The sequence below is a fragment of the Mustela putorius genome, unplaced genomic scaffold, assembly GCF_011764305.1.
Source record: "Mustela putorius furo isolate JIRA1106 unplaced genomic scaffold, ASM1176430v1.1 tig00003859_pilon_pilon_pilon, whole genome shotgun sequence".
In the NCBI taxonomy this organism is placed as follows: domain Eukaryota; kingdom Metazoa; phylum Chordata; class Mammalia; order Carnivora; family Mustelidae; genus Mustela; species Mustela putorius.
This window is the reverse complement of record NW_025422011.1, coordinates 13823742-13839357: the sequence shown is the minus strand read 5'-3', so window position 1 is coordinate 13839357 and position 15616 is coordinate 13823742. Positions and strand designations below refer to the sequence as shown.

The window sequence follows — 15616 nt, the reverse complement described above, 5'->3', positions numbered from 1 at the left end:
GATAATAGAGGCCTTGAACAATACTATCAAGCAGCTTGAGCAAACTGACATTTATGGAACACTCCAACCAACAAAGTAGAACATACACAGAACATTTCTTTAGACCATATTCTGAGCTATAAAACAAATTTCAAAGTTTCTCAAAGAATTAAAATTAGGGGCACCTGGGTGGTTCAGTGGGTTAAGCTTCTGCCTTCAGCTGAGGTCATGATCTCAGGGTCCTGGGATCAAGCCCCACATTGGGCTCTCTGCTCAGCAGGGAGCCTGCTCCCCCCTCTCTCTCTGCCTGCCTCTCTGCCTACTTGTGATCTCTCTCTCTGTCAAATAAATATAAAGAAATTAAAATTATACAAAGTATGCTTTCTGACCACAATGGAAATAAACTGGAAATCAGTAACAGAAGATATATGGATATCTCCCAAATGATTGTAAATTTTTAACACATTTCTAAATAATAGATTAGGAAATCACACAAAAAAATCTTAAATCTATTGAACTGACTAGAAATGAAAACATGGTACATAACTAAAGCAGGGTTTTGAGGGAAATTTTATAGCATTAGAATGTTTGTATTAGAAAAGAAGAAAGGTCTAAAAACAATAATCTAGGCTTCTAACTTATAAACTAAAAAAAAAAAAAAATCAATTAGGCTCTGTGTAAGCAGAAAAAAAGAATCAATAAAGAAAAAACATCAATGAAATAAACACAGACCAAAAAATAGAAAATCATTTAAATTAAAAGTTGTTTCTTGGAAAATATCAATAAAATTAATAAACTTCTACCCAGTCACTTAAGAAAAAATGACAGAATAGAAATTATCAATACAAAAAAATCAAAAAGCAAGGTCTACAGACTTTGCATGAGTGATAATAGAATATTCTGGACACATTTATGTCAAAACTTTGGCAATTTAAATTAAATAGATAAATTCTTTCATAAACTACTAAACTATTAAAGGCCAATTAAAAAGAATTAATTATCTTTTAAAAAAGAATTAATTACCTAAATAGATATATTTCTAATAAAGAAATTTAATTACTAATTAACAACCTTCTCAACAAAGAAAATTCCAGATCCAGGTGGCTTTACTGATAAATTTTATCAAACACTTAAGAAATAATATAGGTAGTAAACCAACTTGGAAAACAAAAGAGGAAAAAAATACTTCCCAACTCATTTTATGAGACCAGCATTACATTAATACTAAAACCAAACAAAGAGAACAAAAGAAAAAGAAACTATGGGTCAATACCACTTATGCTCATAGACAAAAAAATCATTAATATCATTTTAATAAATCAAATTTAATAAATCAAATTATGTACATAAAGAGGATAATACCTCACAATCAAGTAAGATTTATCTCAGGAAAGTGAATTTAGTTTAACATTTAAAAATGAATCCCCATGGGGCGCCTCAGTGGCTCAGCTGGTTAAGTGGCCTGAGACACTCAGGTGCTCAGGTGCCCCACAGTGATTTCAGCTCAAGTCAGGATCCCAGGGTCATGAGACTGAGATACGTGTCAGGCTCCACGCTGGGCGTGGACTCTGCTTAAGATTCTCTCTCCTTTTCCCTCTGCTCCTCCCCACCCCTCTCTCTCTCTCTAAAAAAAAAATTTTTTAAAAAGAAAAAAAAAGAAAGAACCAATGTAATTCACTGTATTAGCCAACAAAATATGTTTATGAAAATGTCAATAACTGCAGAAGAACAACAGTAGTTGACAAAGTATTTGACATACAAAATAACCTAAATGAGTAGAGATATTCAGTAATATTTATCAAATTATCTATTCTTTCTTCATAATTTATAAGGCTATCTCTCTCATGTTTCAAATATGACATGGATTTTTTTCTGTACATTTTATTCATTCCCATTGATTTGACTATCTATGCAGTAATATCACAATAATGAATACTACCATAATGATTTTGACTTTCTAATAATTCCTCATTACTGATAGAACAGTTCTTCAAAATTGTGGTAGCAATTATTCGTTCTTGGCTTTCTCAAATTTACCAAGTTTCATGGACAATCTGGTTGGATTCTGAGTGGAATTTCACTATCGATTAATATAAAGGAGAATTTATATCCTTATGAGATACAGACTTCTTACTTAGAACTTAATATATCTCTGCTTATTCATTCCATATTTTGTATCTGAAAATGTTTTATAGATATTTTTCATTGAAGTTTTATATATCTTTTGTTGGGTTTATTCTTAGGTAACTTAAACCATTTTGTTGATTCCAGAACACACTTTGAACTCCTTAATTTGGAATGTCTCTGATGGATGTTATCTTACAAGCAACAACAACAACAAAACAAACAACAAAAACCTTTTATAGTCAAAATAGTTAAACTCACCAACATAGTTTATCAACTTATATGGTCACCATTGTTTCTTGAATCTATCACCTTCCTTGTGAGTTCACTTCTTTTTCTTACTGGAGTTTAACCTTTCTTAAGTCTCCTTAAGTAATACTAGAGTCCTAAAAACTTGTTTGGTGTGTCTACTATCTGAAGTTATTATGGATAGTACAAATCTGGTCACAGAATCAGTAGGTGGCTGGGTCAGTTCTCAGAAATTGAACTATACCTTTGCACTTCCCCTTTACTCAATAGGTCCAGAGTTCTCTATAAATCCATTAGTCCTGTCAGTAAGTCTGCAAATTTTTTCAGCCAGCTGTCCTCAGCTACACCAAGATTGGCACTGGAAGGATTGCAAATTCCTGTCCCTGCCTTCACACAGTATTCTTCAGTTAGGCACCACAGATTACTTCCAACCAGGAGCCCAGCAAGCCTGTGGCTTTAGTTCTGCTCACAGCTTGCTGTTTCTATTCTACCTCTGCTTCATAGTAGTATTCAAAATACCTAACAACAGAGTATATCCCAAGTACAAAATGATCACAACATATGCCAGCTTGTAAAAGAGAAGGAAGCGGGAGGAAGAGGTAGAGGAGGAAAGAAAAAAAATGTGTATGATGTCTGAAACTTACTTTGAAAATGCATCAAAAAATGATGTGATGGATGGAAAGATGGACAGATGAATACCATTTGATAAAGCAAACTTAGTAAAATGTTAATTCTAGATTCTAGGTGGTAGGTACATGTATGTTCACTGTAAAATTTCTGTATGTTTGATAATTTTAATAGAATATTGAAGAAATTTTTGAATTATAAAAGCCATGTTAAGGATGTACAGGATGAAATACAGCCCTTATATAATATGTCAATGGGCTGTGAAATCAATTTAGTGGGTCCACACCACATTTTAATAGGGCCTCATATGTAGCAAGGTTAAATCCTATTTTGGAAAATTTTTGTTTTATATGCATATGTGGAGAGGTATGTATATAATACTGAATTGTAACATAAAGTGTATTTTTTCTGCTGTGAATTATGATAGGAAATGTATTTTTTACTATGGATTTCAATCAAAGATGTTCAAAAACAAAGCTCAAATTTTACCTCTTCTCATCTCAAGGGACTACAGGAAAAATGAGAAAGAGGTGGTGTGGGATGGGTGGATGTGTGCAGTGTGTGGAGGGAGAACTGAGGTTTGATCTACTGTCTCCCAGCTTAGAGAGGAGGAGGTGTGTTAGCTCTAAGCTGAGAAGTCTCTGGACTCTCAGTTTATATTCTGCGAGATGACTGTATTGAGGCTGTGCCCTTTCACCAGTCTTCGGCAAAAGTGAGAGGGATGCAGCCACAAAGTATAAATGCAGTGGAATAGTATGGAGGAGGCTGAAAGAGGGGCATCCCCTAGCTTTCTTGAGTCATTTTTCATTGAGGAATGGATAAGACCTACAAATTCTCACATGGCCACTGGGTACCTAAAAGGTATCGAAGTTGTAGGCCAGAAGTGCCACAATATTTAAAGGCCCAAATGCCTACACTGACTGCACTGCAGAGGCCATTAGTGTGACCTGGTTAGGCCATGGGCAAGATGAAGAACGTGGCGGAAACTCAGTGAGAGCCAAACTAATGCAAGAACTTCCAGGGAGCCCTCCTGACCAAGCAGAAAGCAGATCAGGAGTTACATCAGCTGTAAATTTCAGAAACAAGACCGGTGATACCTCAGCAGTTGGAAACTACAAGGTTCAAATTACTTTGCCTTCCTGGCACCATGAATACTCTGAAACATTTCACTCACGTACTATCTAAAAAAGTTCAGAAAACTATGTACTCCTCACTTAGAAATGCCTACTAACATTCTAAGATGCCATTGGAAATATTTTATTGCTAGCTTAAAGACAGTTGCAAAGGATGTCTTTTCTGGCATACTATAAATATGAGCATTACGAGAAAAAAAAAGTTACATTTTTCTTTTAAATCTATCCAGTGAGATTAAGTATCAGTAAAATTTTATATCAACCATCATCCATTTTACAAAATATATGGAAAAGCTCTTAATCAGAAAGGTTAAATGTTGCTTTTTCTCCTCAGCTTATTTCTATCCCATCTCTTTCTTAACAGAAACACCTAAAAAACAAGAAGGAAAGGTTCAGCGCTTCTGCAAGAAGTTTATGGCACCAATATTTCAAAGTGTCCCTTTGTCTGATGTCCTACAGGTTTTTCTATTCTAGGGTGAAGCACTGCAGTAGATTTGAGATGAGGGAAACATATGCTTTGCCTAAGAAGAATAGAAGATGGGAAACAAGAAGCGGCATATACCTCCACTGCAGGCACATTCACAGACAGAATAACTTTAGTAAAAAGTACACTTGGAAGTTGAGAATCTAGTCACTTATTCCTTAAAACTACTCATCTTGGATAAAAATACATTATATGTTTATTAAATAAATAAATAAATAAATAAACTACTCATCTTGGGGTGCCTGGATGGCGCAGTTCGTTAAGCATCTGCCTTTGGTTTGAGCCCCATGGCAGGCTTTCTGCTCAGCAGGGGGTCTGCTTCTCCTTCTCCCTCCACTTCTCCCCCTTCTCTCTCTCTCAAATACCTAAATAAAATCTTAAAAAACAAAAAACAAAAAACCAAAAAACTTCTCCTCCTTCTTTTTGTGCATCTGCAGAGGAACAACTCCAGTTGACTGAACCTCGTCTTCCCCCTATAACTCCAGATGCCTTCTTGGAGGAAACACAGAGGGCAGAAACATGAGCATCTAAGCTTCTTTATCCAAAATGCTGTGTTACCTAAAAGATTGGTTAAATTATTTGGCCTTAATCAAATTTAGTTTTTACTTTCCCTGGTATTATGAATGGCACCTTCTGTGAAAAGTCAAATCAGATTTAGACAAAATTTTAAAAATGCTTCTTTACATATCTTGTATGGTGTTTGTGTAAATTTGCTTACTTGATACATGTATCTCTTTCCTAGAGTAAACTCCAACATATGTTTTTCAAATTCTGTGACTTTCATTCCCTATCCATACTCCTCAACAACTTCAGGATCTCGGATGCTCCAATTCTGAGGTTGAAGAAAGCCATTAGCCTCAGTCTCACATTCAAAATGGGCCACAAATTTAGCTATTTTCCTTACTTCCAAGTAAAGTTATACATACAGCCAAAAAGATAGCGTGACAGAACTGACCAAAAAAGATAGTTATAAAACTTTTGTCCCATTACCAGACCATGTGCCCTATATGGGTTATGAATTAATATTTTTATAAATTTTGTAATTATCAGGGCACCTGGGTGGCTCAGTGGGTTAAAGCCTCTGCCTTTGGCTCAGGTCATGATCTCAGGGACCTGGGATGGAGCCCCACATTGGGCACTCTGCTCAGCAGTGAGCATGCTTCCCTTCCTCTCTCTCTGCCTGCTTCTCTGCCTACTTGTGATCTCTGTCAAATAAATAAATAAAGTCTTAAAAAAATTTTTTTGTATTTATCATAAAAAATAGAACACACGTCATAAGGGGTTATACTGAGTTAATCTTAAATGTAATCATATAAAATATATCCAGTGGGGTTTTTTGTTTTGTTTAATTTATTTTTTATTTATTTCCAGCATAACAGTATTTATTATTTTTGCACCACACCCAGTGCTCCATGCAATCTGTGCCCTCTATAATACCCACCACCTGGTACCCCGACCTCCCACCCCCCGCCCCTTCAAAACCCTCAGATTGTTTTTCAGAGTCCATAGTCTCTCATGGTTTTTAAATCCTCTTTTGACATTTCTTCATTCTCGTACTGTAACCCTCAAAAAAAAAAAAAAATAGGAGACACTCGCAACCTATGAGATGTCTCACCGAAACCCACTGCCCTTATTTCCTCAGCAGCAATTCTTTCCTTAACCCTGTTCACTCTAAGGTTTCATCATTTGCAAAGATCACCAATAACCTTTTTTGTGTTAAGTATAACTTGCTTGAAAATAAGTCTTACTCACTCCTAACTTGATACCATGGCCTATATGAATCTCTTTTTTAAAAGCCCTCCTCATACTTCAGTTAATAAAGCATACCTTGCCTACTCTAATAGCAAAGATGAGCTCAGTCCCTTTATAACCTCGCCCTGCTGTCTCATCTTAGACAAGTATCTCAACTGACTTATCTATTATATTAATAATAAAGGTATCACTTATATGCAGAATCAAAAAAATGTCAAACTCATAGAAACAGAGTGAAAAAGTGGTTCCTAGGGACTGCAAGTGTGGAACATAGGAAGAGGTTGGTAAGAGAGTACCAACTTTCAGCTATAAGATGAATGAAGTCCAAGGATCTAAGGTATGACATGATTATGGATGGTAATATTGTATCATATCGTTGAACTTTTGCTAAAAGACTAGAACTTAAATGTTCTCATCAAAAAAATATATGTAAATATATGAGGTAATATATGCGTTAATTATCTAAATAGTAGGAATCTTTTTACAGTGTAAACTTCTGTCAAATCATCATGATGTACACTTTAAATATCTTACAATTTTATCAGTTAGACCTCAATGAAGTTGAAAAAAATTAATAACAAAGATGATGAGGATAGCTACAACCTACTGACCACTTACTATGTCTCAGGTACTATGTTAAGAATTTTATATACATTAACTATTTAATCCTTATAACAATGCAATGAGGCAATTATTATTGTTGTTGTTACTCTCATTATCTGTAAATTGAGAGGACTGGATTAGATCGCCTCTAAATTTCACTTCAACCTTGAAATGCTTTCATTCTATTTTTAATCATCTTTTTTACTTAAGTTCCCCTACAACATAGAACCTATACTCCATACATATTTTTACTACTTAACTACATATTGATAAGTGTGTTTCCTAAGAGTTTCATGTGCCTATGTTCTATGTACATAACAAGAATGGAAACTTTCCAAGGGCAAGGTCTTGGATGGTTGTGCTGTATCATCAATCCTGGTTAATGCACAAATGGAACAACACATAAAGGACTATTCAACACTTCATCTTCTTTGTCCCTCTAATCTTTTTTTCACAGAGTGGGGAGATCTTTTTTCACCAAAAAAGGTAAGGTTAATTCAGTGACTACAACAATCATGGTCCCTAAAGACACCATTCCATATAGTTTATTTATAGTTTATTTATTTATGCCATATAGTGATATACACTGAAAGTCCTAAAGGTATCCATTTGGTGGTTAGATGGCCAATAGGTTGTGACTTATGTCACTTATGACTAATGACTTATGTGATTTATGTGGATATATATATGTGATATATATATCATATATATAATATATATTTTATGTAATATATATATGGAATTTTGTTTTATGAAGACCAGAGTACCTTATCTACCCAACACCGATTTAAACCCAGATACTAAAAGAGACTCTTTATTTTGTTAGTCACTGAATGTAAAATTAAATGTCAGAAGTATAACTAGGGTATCCAGACTAAATTTCTTTCTATTAGAACAGCACTATCCCGTAGAATTTTCAATGATGATATGGCTATTAAGCACTTGAAATGTGGACATTGAGACCGAGGAATTAAGTTCTTTTATTTTATTTAATTATAATTAATTTAAACTGAAGAACCACAAGGGATTTTAACAGTGTATTGGGCAGTACAGCTCTAGAAGATGTAAGTCACTTGTGGCTTGCCGAGGCTGCAGACTAAGATCTGTCCAGTACCTTTTACTTATGCCATCATTCTCTTTTCTGAAACATTCAATAATTACTTCCCAGTGAATAGGAAGTGTTAATAAGTAGATTCTTTGCATATCTTTTATCCATGTATATAATTCGCTTTATTTAGGAACTTGAAATCTTTTAAAAATGTAACTGGATGTTGGTTGTTTTTTGGAAATTATGTAAAATTGATTTTCTGACATAATTACTTTGAAAATATTTGAGACAGTGAAAAATTAATGTTATAATTCTTTGCATCTTTGTTATATATATAAAATATTGGCAAATAATGAGTTATAATATTTAAAATCAGCAATTTATTGTTTTATTTAACATTTATTCAAGCTAATGCTATGAACAACAGGTGAGAGGAAACCACTATATGCCTCTTAATAAAATAAAGCAAGCCAACGATTTCTAAAACATTAACTCTAAGAATCTCCCTTTCATCAATCAGTAGTCAGACTTAATAATCAAAGATCTTAACTAACAATCATTGACAACACTGATCAATTTGAATAGAAAATAGAAAATGCTAGTCAATCCTCAAGACAGTTGGTTTTCCTCCCCTTAGGAATATGCCTTCAATACTGCTTTAGTTCTCCAAGGGAAAAAGAAAATTTCATATTCTTGTCCATTCACACAAACATCTCAGTGAGCGTTATTGTTCTGGGAGGAGGGGGCAGCAGGCAGGGGGCCCAGGATGTTGACGGAACAGATAGGATGTCAGGTGAAGATAGAATGCTGTGCCCTCTCTAACCAGCTGAAGACTCGGCATGATTGTTTTCTTACAAATAATACCTGTGGGTGTTGAAACTGTTCAGGGAATCTATCAAACACACTCTTTCACTTTGCTGCTGTAACTCTATAAAATTTATTCTCATTTCAAAAGAGTCATAGGCAATAATACCTGTAGGTGGTTGAGTAATTTAAAGAAAATTTGTCAGGCCTACTTTCACTTACTTTACCAGAACAATTTTATACTTCTTTGGAGGTTTTAAAATGCAACATTTTCCACTCAGTATGATTAAAAATTTCAAAATAAGAGCCCCTCATCCTAAATTAAATATAAGTAAAGAAAATATAATATTAGGATGTTTAAAAATAAAACTGAGACCCAAAAAGGAAAATAAATTAATGTTGAACCATTTCCATTTTTTAAAATTATAGAAAGAATTCATACATAGATGTATGAGAACAAAAAGTATCTAACCAGTGAGATATTAGGGAAAAATGCATTATTACATTAATGCCAAATTATCATTCTCAGGAAATCATTCTCAGAAAAATCTGAAGGCTGAGGTCTATGAGCTTATAAAAGCTATCTATACAAATTGTAAAATACATAAATGGAAGAATAAAGGTAATAACCTTTCCAGATTATTTAACTTTCTTTAGTAACTCATCTATATCCATATTAAGTTTACTTTATATTAAGAAATGCAGTAAATGCAGACTTTTAAAATTTTTCTATTTTGCAATTTGCATTTTTAGTCACAAGTTCAGAGGGAGAAAAAGCTCAGTAATGCTTTGTTTGAAATGTATTTTCCATAGTAATTCATTAAAAAGATAGTAAAAAGTTAAAAAAATCTTTTAATTAATCAAAAAAGTGATAACATACTTTTTGAAGTGTTTTTAGATGATTAAAGTGTTTTAGTGATTTGAAGACGAAGACATATTTTCAATCTCCAAATGGAACTTACTCTTCATTAAAATGTTCATAATCACATAAGCAGGAAAGTCTATCTCCCTATATAATACCATTTTTAAAGTCAAAGCTCTTATTTGGTGTTTATTTCTTGAAGGGATATTTAATATTAATTAAGATAATATTTTGAATTGAAAGATACCCAAATGAGATGTCCATAAAACTCTGTTTTTATATAACTGAATTACCAGAAAAAAGGAAAACCTCTAAGTATAATCATTTTTTGAAAGTGAGTTATTTAATAAATAGTTTTCATGGTAAAAAGTTCAAATTTGAGCCAGAGACACATATTTGACATTTGGTAGTATAATTCTAAGAGAATTAGAGAAAAATACAGATTGGAAAGTTTTTCTCCTGACCTAAACAGCTTTATGACAAGTCAAATGAAATGTTCCATGACAATAAATGTGTCATGGATAAATGATGGAAAATAAACAGTATTTCAATATCATTTCCTGTTTTATCCCATCGTGGTTTTGTCCCTCTCTGTAATAATTACCTATGCACAAACTCTAGATGGCAATATTGCACTTACTGTACTTTCAAGAAAATTGTCACAGTCAGTCCCCACATATCCTCTTTATCAACATTTTATGTGCCATGGATCTATAGCCTCTTATTATAAGTGTAATGAAGCAGAAGTTATTGAAGCATTTTATTGATTGCTCAGATCACAAGTTTACTGCCATACTGAATTGGCACCTTACTCACTGAAGCAAACTGCTGACACCTTTTTTAAAAAGTGACAACTACATCTATTTCATGACCAGAAATCCATTTTCATCTCTATCAAGACAAGAATGCAATTTTCACTTCATTTAACTGATGTTAGGCCTGCTCAAAGCATGACACTTAGAAAAAGACACAAGTTTAAGGTTCTTAAAATACTTCAAGTAACTAGAATGCAGCTTGGTTTCAGGGAAAGAAAAAAAATCATCCATCATTCAAATCTACAAGCAACATAAAATTCTAAAACATTACCTATCAGAACCTTCAGAAGTAGTTTTCAAACTACTTGAAATATCTGCAACACAATTTTAATGTGTTTAATAGTAAGTTATATTTATATGTTATAAATTTCGTTCCAAGCTTTCAAAAGACATCAAGAAGTTCAAAACTGAACTATTTTGGGTATTGCCTCATGAAGGTTAAATCAAGGAAATAGCACAATTTTTTAATGTATATATATCTGGGGATCTAATGTACAGAAAGTGAGTACAGTTAACAATACTATATTACATACTTGAAATTTGTTAAGCGAATAGATCTTCAATGTTCTCACCACAAAATAGAAATGACAATTATGTGAGATGATAGAGGTATTAACTAACCCTAGTATTGTAAACATTTTATAATATTTAAGTGTATCCAAGCATCATATTATACACCTTAAACTTACATAATGTTATATGTCAATTATATCTCAATAAAGTGGGGAGGAAAAGTAGCTGGCTTATCAAAAATAAAGTATATATAAAAAATGAAATAGAAATAGTTACTTCTTCAATTGTGTTAAGACTCATAAATGACTTTGACTTAATATATAAGATATAAAAAATAAACTTCCAATACTTCTTTTATGGAAAATTAAAATATTAACATTCCTTTAAGAATACTTTCTGCAAGTGACATATTCTGTCAGCACTAAATGTAATTCAAGCATACTTTGAACTGAATCTTTTCTGATAAAACTATATTATTATTATTATTGGTTTGCTATCTAAGTATCAAACTTATTAAGAGCGTGGATAAAGTGAACCAACATTAACTTAGAAAAAATTTTTAAAATCTAGAGCTTACATAAAGATTAGTTCAATGTAATAATAAAATAGATTTCAGTTTTCAACTGCAAAACCAATACATGCTGAAGTTGGAAGTTCATTTCCTCACCTAATTACATAAAGTTATAGTACAATAAAGTCATAGTACAATTCTAGTTTAAAAAGTGAAACCTAATTTTTGAAATAGAGATTTAGTATCTGAGATTCTTAAACCCAACACATCAAATATAGAACATTTAGAAGTAGCAGATAATAGCATTTTTAAAAAGTACCTTACTTAAATTAATAAATAAAAAGAACTATATACCAAAAAAACTTGAATCACTCAGGCAGAAAATTATAGTTTTCAACAAACTTCATTAAGTAAGGGTCTATTACAAATAGCCCAAGTACATATTTCAAAATTAAAATTACAGAAATAAAACACTTCCCTGCAGCTTTAGACATAAGTAGAAATTGTCAGTGTTTTTTTTTTTTTAAGTTTAGAAAATGCTCCAAGAGTTCAAGAAATATTTGGGTGTATTTTTCTTATTTCTTGTTTTTAAGTAATCAACAAGCTAAAACTAAATTTCCAAGATGATCATTTCTTTCCAAAGTGCTGAAAGTTAGGAATAAAATTTAAAATTTCCTTCACATTTTTTCATATCTTAAATTTCACAGAGACTGTGATATTCTTCATAATTAAGATGGTGGTTGTTAAGATATTACAGTTGGATACTCATCTCCTTTGTTTCTCTCTGAATTTAAAAAATGGCTATGCAATCAATAACAACTGTTAAACCATCCTGTGAACCACTTTAAATGATTAAAGCTGTATGTTTATGAGTTCTTTTAGAAACTATTTTCAAAGAAGACTGCAATGCACTCATTATTTAAACGTATACAGGAATTTTGTTGGCTGGAGGAAAAAAATTCAAAGTAGTATCAAAATTGAGAAGACATTTCCAGCAATAGACATTTCCTAAAGATCACGTTCCTACTTAAGATCAGTCATTCCAAATCATTATTTGTAGAGCCTCCTGGCACAGTTCCATGGACTTTTATGTATCTCTACAGTGTTTCTGAAGAGACTGACATAGATTTTGTTTACTGACAGCAACGAAAAGCTCTATGTAGGATCATACATAAAGACGATCATGTTTAAAAATCACTAATATCATTTTAAAAGGTAGTGCAGGCTTGTGTTTTGGCCTCTGTTTAGCCATGTTAGGCCTATGAATGACAGCTTCCCTGCTTGAAGCACACAGAAAGCACAGCCTTCCTCATTCACTGACAGGACTGTGGCCTTTTCACACGTTCCTTCCACAGCAGTGTTTGTCCCCAAACACTGGAACTCGACACAATGGCATTCCTACTTCAACACCCCCACCAACAGCACCACTACTTAACAAGAATGCTAATGAGATGGAACAGTCCCTGTCGCTGAAAGTGTTAACTGCATTTCATAGGAATGCGTTTATGCTACTTCAAAGATTACCAATTAAATAGATTCTGCTTAGCTCTGAGCAATTTCTAAGATGTTTCACTTTTAAGGAAATAAATGTGATAAATGTAAGACTAAGTAACTTTATGCTGTCCTAAATATAATATCTCATTTTATATACATGAATCAGTATACATTTAAGACCACACTAATGTAGTGGGCTTAATTCGGTTGCATGCTATAATAGCCAAGTTAGAGTTAGAAATTGAAAAATGAGTAAGTCTATAAACATAAAACCAGTAGTTCTGACTTTCCTTTTAGTGGTATTTTATCAGTTTATTTAAAGGAAATACCCTTTGGGAATCCCAAGACATCCAATTTAAAGATGGAAAGAAATTTTCTTTGACAGAATCCCAGCAAAACAATATTAATGTTTTTATATATAATCTCAGAAGAGAAATCAATGGAAATAATATCAAGAGTTCATCTAATTCTATAATTTATAAGCTTAGATTTGTTAAGGAAGTAGGAATCATTACCCATCTCCATTTTACCTGATTCCTCAACATGATCTTATATAAAACTAAATAGAAAAGCCTATCTCTAAGGTCAAATGAAGTAAATGCAGTTCAAATAAAGTTCATTAATGCTAAGAAGGATTTTTGCTAACAAGTCCTACTCATGTTAAAATAATTGCCAGGCTTAACACTTAGCTACTGATGACCTGACAATGGTACAGCTACAGTGACTTTTCTAAACATTGCAAATAATTTTAAATGAAATCATGATATAACAATACAAAAGAAACTCAAGAATACATAGAATTGAGCATATCTAAAAGAAATAGAAATTTGCATGGAAATGCATAACAGGTAAATTTCTATTTCTTTTTCTTCATTTTTATATTTTAAATAAACCTAAAGAAGTATCATATTAAAACTGTTGAGTGCAAATGTTTGTTATTACAATTTAGCAAAAGTAAAAGGTTTAGTTAGGAATGGCAAAGAGCCTAGGTTTTTAAACATTCCCAAATCTGGCATAGTGTGAATGATATAGACAACTTCAAAGATGCTAAAAATGTTAATTTTGTTCATATTTTGCTCAAATGTACTTTTCATCAATTCTGAGTCCTAAAGAAACCTTTAAAATCAAAGCAGTAGCTCTTGAAATACTTTCTTTTTTCACAATATACGGAACTCTTTTCAATCTAGTTCAACTGCTCAATTTTACATGTTTAGGACAATGGAATAAAAAACAAGCCTTAATTACTTTCTGAGCAGTTTCTTATCTCTAACATCCTCACTTTTAATAAAATTTTTAAAATGTTTAAGTTTTTTAAGATTTGATTTAAACAGTGCTTTTCTTGTACTGCAGAATGATCTCTTTTTTAAACATCAAAAAATTTTAAACTAATAAGTAGAATCAAACAATTTAATACCAAATAAATGATTATAATAAAATTGGTCATCTATTTTATAATATCCTTGTATCTTAAAAGTTAACTAATATTTCAATTTGAATAATTTCACCAAAATAATAATAAATTTTATAATATTTATACCAGATTTTATATATGATACTGGGGAAAAAATTTAAAAAGAAGTTTGAATTTTTATTTTTCATATTTATCTTTATAAGTAGCTTTATCTACGATAATTATTAATCCCACTTCTGGATCCACTGAGATTAATTAACTAAGGAAATAATCACATTTTGAGAATAAAAGTTTCTCATGGGAAGATATTTCTTGCTAGTTCTGGACACCTTAGTTCAAGAATTTCTTCTCGTCAATACAAATTGTCCTTTTCCAAAAAGACAGCAGGAGGTGCTGTATGAACACTGAGACCACATCCCATTCCTCTCTCTCCTCCCCCAGCACACAGAGAATAATAGCGTGATGTTTTCAAAATATCCATTTTTCAGTGGCCTGTGGCCTGAAATAATGAGCCCCGTCCTAAATTGGAACCTCATTATTAGAAATGTAAAACCTAGACTTTATTTAACATGGTAAAATATATGTTTAACTTCTTAAGACCAAGTGCAAAGGGGATTCTAAAAATGTGGCAACTGTTTTTATTTTATAAATGGCCATCAATCATTCTGCTTTGTAATTTTAGTTCCACTTTAAGATAAATCAAAGTCCCTATATGTCCTTATAAAAATATCAAAATCTTTACACATACACACATCTCACAGTTATGGAAAGGATACTTAAAAATTAAAAGACACAAACTTAACCTGATTACTTTCTAAACATACAAGTTAAATAAGCATAAATGAAGTGAGTTAGTCTTGACAAGAAGTTAATTCACAATTTCATTTCCCAGAATGTGACTGATTTACATTTTAGCCTACCTTCTACAATAGCAATTCTGATTTCATACTAAAAAAGAAAAAAAGGCTGAGCATTTAAACCTTCAAATGATTTAGGAGCTATTCATTTTCTTGCTTAAAGTAACTGTCTATAGAAATTCCACATAAGGACTTGCCTTCGCTTTGCACAGTATGCAGCAAGAAAAGATGAGACATATGACATCCCATACCAAAAGACAGATACAATTAGCCCCATTATTGCTGGCTTTGAGATTACAGAAGCAGCATTTTGGCTCCCTAACGGGCACTGAGTTCACAAAATACATGTC

At 32.4% G+C, this 15616-nt stretch overlaps 1 protein-coding gene across 12 annotated transcripts in view; it reads right to left on the bottom strand.

Moving 5' to 3' along the window:
• Positions 1-15616, bottom strand: part of DCDC1 (doublecortin domain containing 1) — a 437850-nt gene that overhangs the window by 326896 nt on the left and 95338 nt on the right. The gene's annotated exons all lie outside the window — the stretch shown is intronic.